At 34.7% G+C, this 10,000-nt stretch overlaps 1 protein-coding gene across 5 annotated transcripts in view; it reads right to left on the reverse strand.

Moving 5' to 3' along the window:
- The window catches only part of CDIN1 (CDAN1 interacting nuclease 1), a 125,126-nt gene that overhangs the window by 79,014 nt on the left and 36,112 nt on the right, over positions 1 to 10,000 (reverse strand). The gene's annotated exons all lie outside the window — the stretch shown is intronic.

Raw genomic sequence — 10,000 nt, forward strand, 5'->3', positions numbered from 1 at the left:
AAGGTGCAAAATAAAGTATTTATGACACACATTCCACCCCTGTACATAGCTACAGACCAAAACTGGGTGCACAAACAATGGCAAAATCCTTATCACTGCAACTAAGTACAATACAAAACATAGTGATATCAGAAGTGCTAAGAAAAACATCTAAGAACGTCCTGAAATGCTGGAAATTGAAGTGAAGGGGAAGGGATGATGATTAGTTTTGATATATTGACAGTAATTTGATATTTTAAAATATCTTTGTCAAATGAAACTCATGTTTAATGACTGTCAGGTTCACATTCAATTTATTAGTTGCTTTTTTTTTTCCATCTGTACACACTAATACTGTTTTTTTTTCCTTATTTTTGTGATTTAAGTTTTCCTAATGAAATGCATCATGTTTTAAAGGAAATAATAAATTTTCTTGGAAATCTGATAAAATGAGAAGTAGGCCTTAAGAGTGTCTAAATGGGGTAAGGTGTGAAGAATAAACTCCTATAATTAGAGTAAACAGATTAAATGTTTGAATGAAACCAATACTATCCATATGAAAAAAATACATATAATATTCTTATCTTTTATAAAATTTGTTTCCTTCAAATTGTGTTAAAAAAATCTTTCCTTTATATTTTATCACTTGTTTTTCTAAAAGCTGCTATTCTAAATATGATATGCAAACAATTTTGAAATATTATCTTGTTCCAATTCCAAATTTATTAGGCCTTTTGCTACATGTGAACTGCTACCTTCAAGTGGTTGCACAAGGACATTCTCCCTGGTTAAAAAAGCTACACCAGCCACTCAATACTGGGCCCGGAGTAAGAAAAAAGATGGGTAATTTCACAGTAAGCAGTTTCCTTCTATTGTTCTTAAGGAACAAATCCTCTATCACACACCAAAATTGTACCAGCAGACAAGAGCTCACAGGACACCTGCCAACTAACAGTTGACTCAGCACTGTCATCCTCTCACTAGATGATGAAGTAGAAAACTCATTTTGCAGAAAAGCCACTTGTTAAAAAAATTCATAAATTCATAAAGACATTAAAAAGATTCTCCCACAGTTTATAAACTAACATGTTATTCAAACATAACAAAAGACACTGAAAATGCAAAGCCAATAGCAATTCTTTTGCATCCACAAATCACTATTGGCATACATTGTTAAAGATCTTGGACATGATTTTTCACTAAGATGTAATGATTTTCCGTTAATAGGAAAATAAGCTTCTCTAGGCAAGGATTTAATCTTTAATTTATGCTATCCACCTACTTTGTGAAACAACACACCAAGAAAGCATAGAGAAAACTTGAAAGGGGGTAAATATTATATGTAGTCAATTATATGCTAAAACAAGTTAGCAGTGATTAGGGAATTATACAATAAAGTCTATATCCACTACATTATGTTTTTAATGATCACTCTAACAAGCACTTAAGTGACTGTGATACACTAAGGAATGACCAATATCACTGCACAAAGTTGAAACATCACTAAACTCTTGCAGTTTTTGGATGTGTCATAAAAAAGAAAATTAAAGAAAAAGCATCATTACATAAAATCTTTGTTAAAGTTCATTAGTATTAGCTAAGGAAACAAACTAGTCACAGAGACACAAGCAGAGAAAAATCCCAAAGCCCTATTAAGGGTTAGACTCTGTGAACAAGAGAAATACATGTCCATTTCCTCACAATAAAAGTTAACAGTGGTGTGACATAGGCTGACACCTACTAAATCAGGTTGTTTAAAATGTTTTGTAAGAACCCAAAACGCAAGTGATGAGATCACAGAGGATTAAAATACGTCAAACTCAGGTTACAATCCTGAAGATGAATCTGAGTAAACTGGCAACCATTGAAAATCTGCAGCTCTACATAACTGTAAGCTTCAGGTCAAACACATAATTGGCCTTGAGTAAGTATTTTCAGGGGTGGGCTCTCATTTAATTTATGGACAAAAAAGCAAAGAAATTTCAGAGAAAAGGCTAAATGAATACATGCTTCAATAGCAGATTGAGAAAAAGGATTTTCTAAGTGCCTCTTCATTTTGTCTACTGAATTGTTTTACTAATTTGAAAACAAACATAAAATAAAATATAAGTCAAGCAAATCTTGACACTGAATGCAAGTATACAATTCTGTCATACGAGATCAGCAGGGGAAAGCACTGAGAAAAAAGTAAACCAGCCCTTAAGCATGAAGAAGTTCTTCAGAAAAGTAAATAGAATTCTGATTTGGGAACTTGAGAAAGGCAAGAAATTCTACAGTCCTGTAACTAGGGTTAAGATTGATTGTATTGCCAAGGATTCAAAATTATTTAAAAAAGCTGTTTCTATTACTTCAATTTTCAGTTTTTCCTAAAAGTTTCCTAAAGAAAATAGGTTTCCTAAAGAAAACAACAATAGGGAATCGACAGAGTTGCATTTCCCAAAGAGATACCTGAGTCTGCAACTCTGAGTATAAATTTAATCTGAATTATGGGATTCCACTGTTCGAAAGGTGAAGAAACTGGGGCTTAGCACTCGGAGGTTATGTCTTCAGAGACACTAGAGTCCAAGACACAAAATACTCCCAAATCATAATACCCAGTAAAGCATGGTGGAAGAAATGGGCCAGTTACTCTTACATTTTACTAGTCTCTAAATCGGCTAAAACAAGCCTGTGCATTCCCTACCAATTTTAAATTGTTAGGGGAATGGAGAGCAGGGACCCATGATGGGTAACAGTGACTTGGGAAGACAAACATCACTGCTCCAAAAGTAGCCCCTTTCTCCTTCTTCCTCTCACTTTACTGATCATGACATGGTCTGGAATATTCTTTTCATCAGTCGGGGTCACCTGTCCCAACTGTGTCTCCTCCCAACCTCACATGTACCCTCAGTTTCCTCACCAGCCTGGCAGTACAAGAAGCAGAAAAGGCCTTAGCTCTGTCTAAGCCCTGCTCAGCAATAAAAAAAACCAAAAGTCTATATTATCAACTCTTCAGTACAAGTCCAAAACACAGCCCCATACCATGCACTATGCAAAAAGTGCTACCCCAGCCAAAGCCAGCATACCCACTAAACTAAACACTTTCTCCTTCAGAGCAGAGAAAAACAAGAGATGCAGCCATGCAGCTTAAAACACAACTGGAAGGCATTCAGATATCGTAGAATATATGGTGAATAGCTCCTATACAGAAAATAAAGTAAACTGCATGGAAAAAAAGCAAAATTTGTGTATGTGAAGAACAGATCAAAATCATATAATAATTCCTTAAAAAGAGTAAGCAATCAGTAAAATAACATGAACACCAAACGGAGTAGAAACATATTCCCTACTTCACTGGAGAAAACAACTGGCAACGATTTTCATTTTTAATTAAGAGAAAGTACTATAACTCATTTATAAAATATGTTTTGAATGGCTATTGTGAACTAAGCTCAAAATACAATTTCTAGATTCTCAAGCTATGACGTAAGATTAGCTTTATTGATCTTCTATGTAACTTGTTAGAGCCCTCAATCATTATTTTGACAGTTTTATCATACTGTAATAGACTTCCTTTTAGATAATTACAGTTACTGTGTTCAACTTCAATCTCCTGTAGGACCTTTCCTCTAGATAATCACATTAGATTCCTCTAGATCTTGTTTCTTTCTTTTGTCATACATATGCAATTAAGTTTCAATAACAGTCTTAGTTACTTTAACAACATAAGGCTGTTAAGACTTACCAAACAAGTTCAAGAGTCAATTATACAAGAAAACCTTCACCCTTAAAATCTCTCAAGAAATTTATTTTGTAAGTACTGAACAGCTACCTTAGCAGAACAAAAAGCAGAACATGTAACATTTATTAACCACAAATGTTACTAAATGTTGTTGTATACATCGCATGTTTTAATTTATATCTGCATCCAATCTTACCACTATGTCACTACTGTCAACAGCCTGCATTTATCTTCCTAATAACATCCCCATAGGTACCAGTAGGCTGCTCTTCTTTCCTTGTGAAACCATCTCTTGTCCCAGCTGAATAATCCCCAGCTCCCACGGGATGTGGTCCATCCCCTTTACCATCTCAGTGGCCCTCCTTAGTCCTTAAGGAGTGAACTCTCCTTAGTCCATCAACATCTCCCTTTTATAGCTGTGGTTTACTGCAGAAGGAGTCCAGAGTTTTTCTGCTCAGCTGAATAAGTCTCAAAGATATCAGAGAGCACAGTGGTGACTGCTGGAACCACAAAACCATGTGACTGAGTAAAGCTGGGATGACATGTCTTCCCCTTCTGCGTATAGGTTCTGCCTAAAGGTATTTTTGCAAAACCCACACCACCTAAACTATTCCTTTAAAAATCAGAGGAGATCTCAGCTGGCAGCGTTACACTTTGTTGACCTGCTTACTTTCTTCTGATTTTCAAACACTGGTTTCCAATCTCCTTAGTCAAAGAAATGATTAAACTTAAGATAATTTTATTGCTTGAAGGCTCTATATTAAGGAGACCTAACATGAAAAGAAAAAAGGAGTTTGTTTTATTTTAACTAAAAGACTAGAACATATAACCTAAAGAGAGTTTTCAGGGTCATGAATCCTACACAGGGAAGAAAAATCCTAACATCAGTCTTCAGCAAATTGATTCTCATTACGTTTTAAATATCTTTTTCAAATTAATTTTACTCTTGTTTTTCATTGTCTTAAGATAGTCCTGAGGATGTCAAATACTCGGATCACCCTTTCAGATGACTCCTCCTGTATTTTCTTGTATAGTCAGCTTTTTAACTGAGATATTTTACTAACACCCTTCAGGTACACTGCATTTGGCACCCTTTTAATTTTCATGCTTTTTTGCTCAAGCAGAGTAAATTCTGAGGTAGAACAAATTTAAGTCATGCAACACTTTTTTAGCACCTTCGATTTGAAGCAACTGGATGCTGTAGTTACTTGAGACAAAACTGAGGGCAAGATGTTCCAGGGATTTAATACTCATGCTTAAGCACAGTGCTGCATATATGCTAGGGGAAGGTCTGAAGAGAAGTTCAAATTTAATTATTTGCAATGAAAGGCATTTTTAGAGAAGACAGCAAGGCCCATTCTCACTGCTGTTGATAAACTAAGGCTGAGGCTGCAATATTTACCCAGATTTTATTGATTCTGCTATGGGAGTAACATATCTCATGCAGAAGAATATCTTCCTCCAGTGAGTTCAAAGATACACAATTCTACAAAAAGAACCAACTTAATTTAGTTGATGGCCGTGATCTTAAAACGGAGGTAACATAGCTCAAGGAGCTCACCAATGTGCAACGCTTAACACCAAACATGTTCTCTGCCTACTTAAAACATAGGCTTGCTCTAATATATTCTAGAAAGAGAAGTTGGAATAGTCCAAAGAAAGGAAACTTTTAGGATTTGAAGCCAAACAGCTTTTCTCAGCAATACTCTCTCAAGAAAATTTCTCTCCAGCACCAATTTATCAATGCACTACTAAGGCTGCATTCATCAGACATTTATACAGAAATGGGAAGAGTGAACCTTGCTCAGTGTTACGGAAAAGTTGAATTTTCTCTGAAAAAGTGGACAAATAGACCTATAGAGGTTAAAAAGAAAAATTGCCTTTCATTTTGTGTTCATCCATTTTTCCCTTTCTAGTTTAAAAGAGGAAGTGAGGAATGAGCATGTGTGGATTCAGAAGTGTCTACCCTCATAAATCCATGCCTGTCAAGTTTAAGATTGAACATTGTCTTTGCTTTGATACAAACTTGCCACAGGACTGTGGCCAAGTTAATTGACCTGCTCATGGTTCAAGCGTTTCATTTGTAAACTGGGAATAGTATTTGGACCAAAACTCAAGCATGGCCACTGAAAAAGCCAGTATTTCAAGAACATCAAGAAGGTGGCATGTAGTGGTTAGAAACTTGGTCATGTAAGTATCATTCACTTCAGTTGCACATGCTGACCAGAGTAAGTGGAAATAAAAAAAAATATTTTCCCACATATAAAAAGAAAAGACAGACTAGGGGTGCTGACAATGAAATTATTGTCAGTATCCATGCTGAAAACATATAGTAAAACTGGTGACACAAAAACTATTCTTTTACATTGTAGACTCATCCTCCTGTTACTATTGCATTGTTGAAAATAAGGTGTATGTGCATATCCAATTCAGGGATCCTAGAACCACTCTCCAGTTTCTTCAACAGTAATTTTAATTCAGTTGCCAATTTTGACTATGAGAGAAATTTGCTTTGAATACCTGCATGAAACCTGTTCTGTAACAGCATCCCAACATCACAAGACTATTACACAGCAAATGAAAGATTGTTAACAGTCCAGATAATGGTGAAAAAAAAAATAGTTCCCCATAACTAAAATGAGAACAAGTGAAATACTGACAAGTAAATAATAAAAAAAAAAAGGAATGTAATGCAATTTTAGAGGCAGAATCCATTCCAGACATAAGAGCAAAGGAATATTTTGTGTTTTAAAGATGTATAATTTGTTTTTACTACTTCAACTAATCAGTTTTGAGAGGTTTCCCTTTCCTACTGCTTTCCCTTCTCACCAATGCAACTGAAGGAATACAGATGCTTCCTACTGTCAAGCAAGAGATAAACAATAATGAGATATCTAAGACTTTTGGTTTTTCCCTGAGAAAGAACTTCTGCTTCTGAGAAGACATCTTAAACATCTGGTATACTTCCTCTCCATGCCTTTGTAAAAATATTCTGCCTTATCAGTATGAAATCAAAGACAGGAAGATGGAGAAAGCAAAAAATTAAGAGCAACTTCAAATGCTTGTTTAGAAACACTATCATTAGTCAGTAATAAAAATGAGACTTTCTCAAGTCTATGTGTTAATAATATGTGTGCAAATGAAAAGAACCTGTAATTCATGTGATTTTATCTTTTGGAACAGTCAGTCAACAGAATGCAAACTTAATAGAGCACAATCAGAAGTCGCCCAGCAAAAGATAATCTTAAGTAAAAAACTCTTGCTTTCTGATACTAGTTAGCACGAACAAAATTTCATCCATGTGGAAAAACACACGCAAACAAGTACAACAGAACCTGACCAAGACCTACTGTGCATTTGTAATTTTTTCTAGAAAGCAACCTACTGCAACTTAAATTTTTGTACATTCAGTAGACATGAAAGTGAAGATAGTGCTATATTCAAGATTATTTTTACAATCAGCAATATATTGCAATCAGCATTTTCACAGCCTAAGGGAGTAGTGATCAGCCTTGTTCAATGTTTAGATTTGTTAGGCACTTCGCAAATTTTCTTAAATGTGCTGTATTTTAACATAACTCCAGGTTACCTGCCTGAAACCAAATCCTTGCTTCCATGGATTCTGCATTAGTTCACTCTGATAATTACTCAATGGTAATACACTTCCGGAAGATGAAATGCATTCCTACACAATGTGTATCTCAGGTAGAGAACACTGTGTAATGAGGAAAAATGTGAAATAAGACTTAATCAAATGTATATCTTAATTCCTGGAGATTTAAGCATTTTGAGATTATTGCAAAAGAGCTTCTTTAGAGTTGAAAATAATTTCTAAAAGCTATGTATGTATTTTTGGAAGAGGTGATACAACTTTGAAAATAATTTTATGTATGTTAAGCATTGTTGACATACAAGAAACTCGTATTTAGGCAGTGTTCAAAGTAGACAGATTTTGTTATGTATGCTGCATAGGTGTACTTGACAATTTTTGAAGTCACAACTTTTAATCACCTTTTACTAAAAACAGTTTCTAAAATATTGTAATAGTTATATCTCAACTGTGCAGTTTGTAATGCTGCAGAATTCTTGTTTCAGAACTGTTCTCCAATTCTCTCCTGCTGTCTGTCTTCACTGGCGAGTGAGCTGCAGATATATTTCAACAGATACTAGCACTGCTCTGCACAACTGCTCAATGCTTTATATCCTTCAGCATATAAAAGGCATTTTGTTTCTTTTTAACATTTCACCAAGTGCTGAGTCTAGAAAGCCTAGTGATACTATTTTTTCCAACAAACAACTTTTCAAGTTGTTTATTTAGGAGTTAAGAAAAGTAGAGGAAGATGGAAGGATATTCTAACTTCATATACATGCTAATAATTTACAGCAGGTAGTCATATAGACGTAGCTTGAGATTGCATTTTACATTATTATCTAAGTGTAAATAAAAAGAGGGTAGAAAAGGTAAGATTAAAGAATGGTGCAAGATTCTGTCCTTCCTCTTTATGTAGTTACTGTCATCAATTTCTATTCCTGTTTACCATCTTCAACAGTGACCTGGAGGATGCAAAAGAAAACCAATCAGTAAGCAAGGCTGGCATTCAGATGGACCTAGACTGGCTAGAGGATGGGCCAGTAGGAATCTCATGAAATTTAGTAAGGGTCAATGTGCAGTTCTGTATTTGGGCAGGAGGAATCGCAGCAAAAATGCACGCTGAGATGGATTGGCTGGGGAGCAGTTTTGCAGAAAAGAATTTGAGGGCCCTGGTAGGGAAGCAAACTGAATATAAGCCAGCACTGTGTTGGGGCAGAGAAGATGGACAATAGCAACTTGGGCTTTACAAAAAGGAGCAGAGCAAATAGATGGAGGGAATCCATTATCTCCATTACTTAGCATTTATTAGACCATAACTTGAATACTGCTTTGCACCACGGAATTCAACACCTGGAATTCAATGTCTTAAGTACAGAATTCATCTGTTTTAACAACCTCATCGACTTTATTTTTCTTTTTAGGATACAGAGACAACTATAATATGTAATGTTACATTTATAGGGTTTCATTACGCTTATGTAAGGCACCACCTCTCCTTGGCCCCAGAGTTTTGTTTGGAGTTAATCTTCCATACATTGATAGAATAATCTGAGAGCTCTAGTAAGGTAATAGGGAAAAGAATTATTATAGTGCTTGGTTGAATAACACATTTTGAACTTGATTAAATCAAAGGATACATAGAACACATTCTTCATACTGTACAGCATCCCGAAAGAAATTGTAGGAGGTCACAAACTGAAAACTGGCACAGAAGGCTCTCCTGCCCACAGCCAAAGAGTGAAAACACTAAAAGGATATATTTTGTTCACAGAAACTGTGAATTTTTCATTTACAACATATGAAATGGTGACTATTGCAGTATTATCTTTTGATATACACAAAATAAGCATTTAGAGGTCAATTGTAAGCTCTACTACTTCATGTAAGAGAAAACTAAGAGAATTCAAGATTTTTTTGATTGCAACAATGATATATAAATAAATATAAATATGTATTTTTATATATATATATATAAATAAATATATAAATATATATAAATAGGTAATTTGGTGTGATATTACAGTAATCTCTACCTTAAGATCAAAGTTACTGGAAAATGAAAAATAAAAGGCTATCAAATCAAGAAGTCTATTTTCTGGAATGAAAGAAGACTAAGCTACAAGGTGCAAAACTTTCCACTGTACTGAATTCCCACCTACTTAAACTCCTTGGGCAGAATTTAAGTTCATTTTCCACATTTAATTTATAAGAAATATTAAAAGTATTACACTTTTATTTACTCCAAGTTTTATAACTGCAAGTTTCTTTCCTAGTAGTACAGGTCACCTGGCAGAAAACGTTTCCATCATTGGTAATGATATCTTTCTATAGTTTTTTTTTCCTTTTGGAAATGGAAGTGAAAATATTCCTGCTCAGTGATAATTCTGCTCCCATATTCCTTAGCCCACAGATTTACTCTTCTAGATGCTGATTATTTAGAAACAAAAACTCCTTCCCAAAAACTTTCACTTGTAGGACACACATACTATAAACAACTTTGACCTGATACAACATGCTGTGTTTAAAAAGGGAAGCCAAAACACACTTTCTTTATTCTAAAAAGATTATTGTAAACTGATTGTGCATCTTTTTTAAATACTATTTCCGTTTCATGAGGTCTTTAAATCCTTCGCACTGTGTTTAAAGTCTTAAAGTATGGTTTAAAGACTTTAAAGTCTTTGCACTATGGTTTAAAGTCTTAATACAAG

This window comes from Sylvia atricapilla, chromosome 6 (genome assembly GCF_009819655.1).
Source record: "Sylvia atricapilla isolate bSylAtr1 chromosome 6, bSylAtr1.pri, whole genome shotgun sequence".
Taxonomy (NCBI): domain Eukaryota; kingdom Metazoa; phylum Chordata; class Aves; order Passeriformes; family Sylviidae; genus Sylvia; species Sylvia atricapilla.